The 7,961-nt window shown below is 58.3% G+C and overlaps 1 pseudogene; it reads left to right on the forward strand.

Annotated features, from left to right (window-relative positions):
• The first annotated feature begins 706 nt into the window (after positions 1-706).
• Positions 707-3,749, forward strand: LOC149743827 (voltage-dependent calcium channel gamma-like subunit pseudogene; annotated as a pseudogene).
• Positions 3,750-7,961: the final 4,212 nt, after the last annotated feature.

The raw sequence follows: 7,961 nt of genomic DNA on the forward strand, positions 1-7,961 counted from the left end.
TCCTGCTACAAAATGTAACTACGGAACGGTAGATGAGAAAATAAGGGTCAAGGAGGTTAAGAAACCTCGCAAAGACAAACACCTTTATGGTTTGTAGTCACAGAGATTTCAAAGTTCCCTTGGTTTGTTTCTTAGTAGAGCCGTTCTTTCCTAATGAAATTCAGTACAGACTCTTAGATTCCCAGTGGCTCCAGCAGGTGAGAGGGACCTGTTGTGGTTGAAGTGAGGGGCCGGGAGCTGACCCCCTGCCCCCTGCTTTAGCACCTGGAGGCCTGAAGGAGACAAGGGGATGCGGTTTGAGAACCAGAGCCCAGACTCCCCACCTGAGCGTTCTTTACAGCGCCCCCGACTGCCTTTGCCTCCGGTCTGAGTCGGGTCCCGAACCCTTGGGCGTCCCTCTGGCCACTCCAGCCCTTCTCACCACGTACTGAGCCCCTCCCACGAAGGCCCCAGTGGGTACTTACCAGCTGTGTGCATCCCCCCCACTACACATGATACAGTTGTCGGGCAGCTGTGCCAGGCTTTACTGTGATCTCCGTGAATGCTCTTGGGCTGGTCCCCTGACCTGTGTGTGACAGTTTCCCTTTTTACATACCCCGCCCCGTCCGCCCCACCCCCCCGCCATGGAGCACCCTGCTCCACCAGACTCAGGTTTAAGAGTGAGACAGGATGCTAACTAGGCAGAAGTGCTGAGAGCAAGCCAGATCCATAAGGATCCCGGGGCCTCCCGGGAGCGTGGCTCTGCTTTCTGCCCCTCACCGAGAGGGGTGGCCCAGACCGCCTCTGGAAGCCTCCACTTGCACGTGGCATAGGGCTCACCCCCAGAGTCCCCTTTCGGTTTGCTTCCCAGCAATGACCGTCACGCATGAGCTGTGTGCTTTGCTTACCTCCCAAACTGGGGCGTGACCTGGGCTGCTTCCACACACACTGTAAAGGGCGTAAGTTATGACTGGGCAGGAGATGGTTTAAAGGGAGCTTCAGATGGAAGTGACAGCGGCTGCAAACTCGACCTCGTGGCTCTTGAGCACGGCACTGGCACCGGGTGCTGGGGACACGGTCCTGCCCTCCCACTATGAATCAGACAGGAATGGAAAACTTGTCAGAACGGTTCCTGACAGAGAGTGACCGGAGGGGTCCGTTCTGGGTTGAGTGGGCAGGACAGACCTCTCCCAGGAGGCGATGTTTCAGCTGAGACATGAAGAATGGAGAAAGGGGGGCAGCCGGGAGAAGAGCCTTTCAGGTGGAGGGACCAGTAGGTGTGAGGAGGAAAGTTCTAGGCTTGTCCTAGGCATGCAAGGTGGCCGGGAGGATGCCCTGGGAGGGCTTGTGGGCCGTCTAAGGAGTTTTACCCTTTGAAGCATTCCTTTTGCTTCCGGGTTGGGGGTTGGGGACGGTGGCTTGGGGGTGTCCCGGGGCTGTGAGAAGGGACACCTCACTGGACGCTTGGCCCAGCTTGTCAGGAGAGAGGATAGGGTGTACTTTTGTGGGGCTGAAACCATAGGCTGAAGGGGAGCCTCGGGGACTCCCCCGCCCAGAAGCTTCTAGAACGGACAGCGGTGCCATGTCCTGGGCGGAGTACAGGCTGAGCCAGACTGAAGGGCAAAGTGCAAACATCACTGCGCACTGAAGAAAAGTGCAGAAAAAGCTGGGTGCAGATTAGAATGAAACTGGGGAAGACCAGGGGCCAGAAGAGGGAGCTGTGTAACCTTCACTGATGTGCTAATAATGTCTAGTGCAGTATTCTTGTTTTGCATACAAAGAAACCAAGGCTGGCTGCTAGCTCAAGGTCACATCTGCCAAGCCAGACAGGTTTGCTGACTTCAGAATGGACCAAGATTTGCCTGTCAATACAATTGGGTTTCTTATGCATTATAAAGATCATTAAAGAAAGGTCAGGGAACTCTTTGCCCGATGAATAACTGGATCCACAGGCAATGCTTATAGGTCTCAAATGGAGGACGGATGCAGAACAGGTAGGATGGGAGGAGGGTCCCCCCCCCGCCCCACCAGGAGGTGGGTCTGTGCTGTGACTAAGGTGGGCTTCCCGGGCATCCTGGGAGACCGAAGCAGAAACCGTGGCTGTCGGAAGCTACAAGGTGTGCTCTGGGTCTTCCCTGAGGAGGCTGGTGGGCTGTGGCAGGGGCCCTCCCTCATGCTGCCCCGTGCTGTCTTCCAGGCCCAGAAGCTGCTGGCCCAAAGGAGGCCCCGCCGGCCCTTCTTTGAACCCTCCATCCGGGCCCTCATCATCTTGTGCGCCTCCCTGGCCGTGGTCCTCTCCTCCCTCTCCATCTGCGATGGCCACTGGCTCCTGGCCGATGACCGTCTGTTGGGGCCGTGGCACTTCTGCACCACCATCCAACCAGGCTGAGCTGCACTGCCTCCGAGACCTGAGGCAGGCCCACGTGCCCGGGCTAGCCTCGGGCATGGCTGTGGCCCGCAGCGTGGCCACCTTGGCCGTGGTGGTCGCCATCTTTGGCCTGGAGCTCCTCATGGTGTCCCAGGTGTCCGAGGACGCCCACTCGTGGCACAAGTGGGCCGTGGGCTCCACCCTCTTCCTCCTCACGTCCATCCTCTCCTTCGGGGGCCTCCTGAGCTTCCTGACTCTCCTTAGGAACGAGGTCACGCTCATGGGCCTCAGCCTGACGTTCTGGAGCGAATACACAGCCTCCTTCCTCTTCTTCCTGAACGCCATCAGCGGCCTCCACATCAACAGTATCAGCCGGACTGATAGCGTCACGTACCCCTGGGGCCTGCCTGCAAAATTTTAGGCCCCCCTGCGAGGGCACTGAGTTCTCCCAGAAAGTGTGGTCAAGATGGGACTTGTCCAACATGTGACATTCGAACTGCCGCCTCTTGGACTTGGGGTGGTCGGGCCAGTGGCCTTTGCAGCCCAGAGGCCAGGTGGGTGCCTCCGAGCCACCAGATGCACCAGCTTAGCCACGTTATTAGGATGTTGACTTCACAAGAAGAAACATTTTAAAACCCATTCTTGAGTCCTTCCTGGGATGGGAATAGATGTGGACCAGCTCAGGTAACCGGTGCTCAGGCTGGCTGCACAGCCAAGTACATTTCACGCCTGTTTTGTTGACCCTGCTGGGATATGGGCTGCAGGGCCCCTGGGGCCTCCGGGCTTGCTAAGAGTGAATCGCCTGTCAGCGAAGGGTGTCCAGTCAGTGCCGAGGACTTGCTTCACCAGCTCAAAGGGCCTCGTGCAGATTCCCTGCTTTAGCTTTGGTCACGTCAGGGAGGCAGCGTTCAGGGCTGCTGGGGTGCAGAAGCTTTTCAGACCGTTTGACTTTATTTGAGCCCTGCCCTTTGTCGGGGGGACCCCGTAATCCCTGGATAACCCCAGCTTCCAGCAGCTGGCTGTGTCTCGGGACTCTCCCTGTCAATCCCGCCCGAAGCCCTTCCAGGAGGGCCCGCCTGGCTTGGTAAGCATGGGCAATCCATCTTTGGTAAGGGCCCGACAGCCTCCTAGAGCACACTTCAAAGAGCACGTATCTGGAGCTGCTGGACTGGGTACTGGAGTCGGGCCCGACCTCAGGTAATGATTAACAACCACCCTGGATGCAGAGGCCTGCAGGTGGAGGGGACCAGGAACCGGTAGAGACTTCCACCCTTGCTGGCCACTTTACATTTCTGTGCACCAAACTGGCCTCTTTCCAGTCCCTTTTCTGCCCAGTAGGTGGGTTTTTGCCCTCAGCCCATTTCATTCAACACTAGCCCCGTGCCCCTCCCCCACCTGATGAATTCAGGCCTTTCCTGGTTCATTCTGGCTGCCACTGACTGCATGGGGTTTTGGTCTCTGCCCTGCCAGGTCCTCTTTCTGGGCTGGACTGGGTGCCTCTACCTCTCCTGTGATTTTTTTTTTTTAACTTTTTGATTCCAAGATGTACAGAGTCCATGAAGGTCCCTGGAGAGAGCCCTGGAAAATGGGTATCTGGCCTTCTCACCCCAGTGGCAGACTATAAGATGCAAAGGGGGTGACCTTGTCTTCAGGGGTGAGATGCAGAAGTTGGGGGCCAGGGCCACTTGTCCAGGGTCACCCAAAGACAGAACTAGAGCTGGGCCCACCTACCAGCAAGATGCCCTCTTCTCTAGCCACGGGGAGGGTCGACTCTGCTTCTGTCAAGAATGCTCTCCCACTTGGGCTTCCCTGGTGGCGCAGTGGTTGGGGGTCCGCCTGCCAATGCAGGGGACACGGTTTGGGAGGATCCCATGTGCCGCGGAGCGGCTGGGCGTGTGAGCCGTGGCCGCTGGGCCTGCACATCTGGAGCCTGCACGTCCGGAGCCTGTGCTCCGCGACGGGAGAGGCCACAACAGTGAAAGGCCCATGTACCACAAAAAAAAAAAAAAAAATGGATGCACTCCCCTGACCATGCAGGCTTCGTTTTGTAAAAGGGTTCAAATATTTAGTCCTTTAACCCTCACATGGCTGGCAGGGAAGGAGTGCTAATAATTGAGGGAACCGAGATTCAGAGTAAAGGGTGAGACTTAAAATCCCCAGTGTGGTGGGGAGACAGGGCCCTGCCCGCCCTTGCCCAGGAGCAGGGGAGACAGACAGCCTTGGAGCCTGGGGATTTGAAACCAGAAGCCCTGGACCGAGCTGTCACTTCCCTGCTGAGTATCTTGGTCAAGTCACAGGACCTTGGTGAACAAGTTTCTCTTCTGTCAAATGGGATTCTGCCCCATTTCCTGCTGTACTGCAGATAACTTAGCTGAAAGCAGGAAGAACAGGTGCCTCATCCCATGCTAGGGCGACTGAAAGGACTGGGGCTCTCCTGGGCTCCCTGTGACCTGGTTGTCAGAAGGCTCTGGGGGGAGAGCTACTGGGTGGGTGAGGTGCAGTGAGGGGTGGGGAGGGTCCACCTAGGGCCAAGGGCCTCAATTTCTGCTAAGCTTGTCCCTGAAACCTGGAGCAGGGGGATCATGGAAGCCCCGTCCTCCAGGAAGTGGTGGGGGACAGCATCCTTCACCTTTAGGTTCAAGAGCAACAGGGCTGACAAATAACAAGTCTCATCCCAGTTACCGTTTATTTCCCTGCCCCCTCCTGGGACCCTGAAGTCTTCCCAGAAAACTCAACAGACCCAAATCCCAGGCCCTCTTCCTGCCCCAGGTCCCTTCGGTTCTGAGGAATTACCACCACGCCCCCACCCCCAGGCCCAGAGGAGGGGTGTTATAGTCGCAGGAGAGATCACACAGCATCTGGCAGGAAGATGGGCAGCAGTTGGCCCTCAGGACCCATCTTGGCCTGTCTGGGTGGCCCTGCTCCAGCCTCAGATGACACTGGTCCTGCAGGTACCCCGGCTCTGCTCTGAGGGGCTGGCCTTGGTGCCGCTGCTGAAGGAGCCGAGGGCCACCAGGTGCAGTGGGAACTCACGCAGGTGCCACTGCCGCCACTTCTTCTGAACCTCCAGCGGCACCTGCCCCCACAGACCAGCCGTCACCCGGAGGGAAAGATGACCCTTGCCCAGGGTCCTGCTCCCCTGGGGCCTCGTTCGGGCTCTGCCACATCTGCCCAGCGGGTATGCCTCCCCCTCCTGCAGGCCGCTCATAGATTTACCGTCTCGACTCCCATTCAAGTGGGGCAACACCGCATCTAACTAACGTCAACTGCGCAGCCTCTGTGCCAGGAGCCTCACGTCCCGGCAGTGCTCTGGGCAGGGCGGAGACCTCAAGCTAAGGGCGCAACCCCTCGCCCTGCCAGGAGTCACACTCTTTGGAGGTCTCAGAGGATGGAGCAGCAAACATTTCACCTGAGTCACTCATTTTACAGGTGAGAGGCCTGAGGCCCAGAGCAGGGCACTGACCGGCGTCACCCATCGAGCAAGCGGACAGTCATCAGCCTCGGTTAGGGCTGGGGCGCCTGCACTTGCCCGCATTTCCTGAACGTGCCCAAGGATAAGAATCACCTAGACTGCTAGTTAAGACATTCTCAGCCTCCAGCCCGGACTGCCGGGACCTATTTTTGCTGGTTTAGAAACAGGGTAGGACCCAGCAGTTGTTTTAACAAGGCCTGCAGGCGATCCTGGGGCCCCCAGGAGGTGAGCCCAGACTCCCGGAAGACAGGCCCAAGCCAGGAGGGCCCGGCCTCCCCCACCAATGCCACACCCCACTCCCCACCACCCCTTCCAGGTACGGCTGTGAGGGAGCTCCCCTGCACCCGGGCAGCCCAGGACACTCACCTCCCCATTGAGGAAGCAGTAGAGAACAGCCACCACCAGGCCCCACGGAAGAAGCAGGGCAATGGGATGAGTGCGGGCCCAGCACCTCAGCCTCCTACCCGCCTGGGTCCTATCATCACCAGCCCCAAGCTCACTGCTCCCCACAGCTGTTGCAGAGCCTCCCCGCGCCTCTCCCCCTCCAGGGGAAGTGGAGGCTTCCTCTTCCGGCCCTCAGTGCCCCTAGCTGTGCTGGCATCACCCACAGGCTGACACCCTTGGGGCAAGGACCGCCCCCGTGTCCAGGGAGGGCCCCTGCACCAGGGTGGTGTCAGTTACATTAAGTGCAGGCCACAGGGACCAGGCAGGTCACCGGTGAGGCAGGCCATCTGGGAGAGGCAGGAGCAATGGCACCCGAGCCATGCCCATCCACCCCGAGCTCAGCGGGTGGGGCAGCCCATGGGAGCCTGTGGGCCTGGGTGGGCTCCTCTGTAAGACAGCTGGAAATCTGGAGAGGTTTACACAGGGCCAGCTAATCAAGTTGAAAGACAGACGTGTAGCCATGTGGTCAGAACAGCCGGCGTGCAGGTCGCAGGCAGGTACCGGCCAGCCAACAGTGGGGCATGAGGCCCCTCATGTCCAGGTCAGAGACCTCAGGGTTACGTATGCTTTAAGTTCCCTGGGATGGCGGGGATCTGTGCCTACCAGGACCCTCCCTCCCTAGCATCCGGAGCTCCTCTCTTCCCAGTGGCACCCCCGGAATCCTGGCGTGGAGCCTGCCAGGCAGGGCTGCGGGCTGAGATGCAGGATCTGAGCCGAAGAGGTTTGCGTGGAACCGTGAGCTATGAGCAGGGTCTCGCATTCCGGATGCCCTGCTCACCTCAGGACCCTCCGAGGGCCAGCCTGTCCTTCCTAACAAGCCCCTGCCCTCAGGCTCCCCACAGAGGCCTGGGTGCCACAGCCCCTCCCCCCAGTGCCAGCCAGGCCTGCCCCTAGCTACTTAGGACATGGACAGGACTCCAGAGAGGGATGAACCAGCTTGTTTATGGTGGGCTTCATCCACACAACTGCTCAGGAGTCCTGGTGGTTTTTTGTTTTGTGTTTTAATTTAGCTTTTTAAAATTTTTGGCCGCATTGGGTCTTCGTTGCGGTGCATGGGCTTCTCATTGCTGTCGCTTCTCTTGTTGTGGAGCATGGGCTCTAGGTGCATGGGCTTCAGTAGTTGTGGCACTCGGGCTCAGTAGTTGTGGCACACACGGGCTTAGTTGCTCCGCAGCATGTGAGATCTTCCCTGACCAGGGCTCGAACCCGTGTCTCCTACATTGGCAGGTGGATTCTTAACCACTGCGCCACCACAGAAGCCCAGTCCTGGTGTTTTAACAAGAGTTACAAACTAGAAGGATCTGCTCTAAGAGTCTCAGGTGTGGTTGATGCCACATGGAATGGGGACCACGGGAGTGGGGCAGGAACACGGACTCAAGGTAGCGGTTTTCACGTTTTGCCACACGTTAGTATCACCTGGGAGCTCTGGCCCAGGGTGTACTCTGTGCCCCAACTCCAGATGTCTGGGGTGAGACCATCAGCAGCTCTGAAAGATGGTTCAAAGGGGCACCATTGATTAGGAGCCGCTGTCAGAGGGTGTGAAAGTCGGGCTTTGAAATAAACGAGAGCTGGGTTTGGGGCGCAGCTTAGCCTGTGTAATTTTGGGCTTCTGGTTTCCAGGTGCTTCATTCAATCCTTGCAGAGCCCTAGGATGTGGGTGGGGAGGACCCCTGCTTCACAGGTGAGGGACTGAGTCCC

This window comes from Delphinapterus leucas, unplaced genomic scaffold, assembly GCF_059928025.1.
Source record: "Delphinapterus leucas isolate spDelLeu-1000000601 "Yukka" unplaced genomic scaffold, BTC_Dleu_Yukka2 spDelLeu_asBTCV2_sq67, whole genome shotgun sequence".
In the NCBI taxonomy this organism is placed as follows: domain Eukaryota; kingdom Metazoa; phylum Chordata; class Mammalia; order Artiodactyla; family Monodontidae; genus Delphinapterus; species Delphinapterus leucas.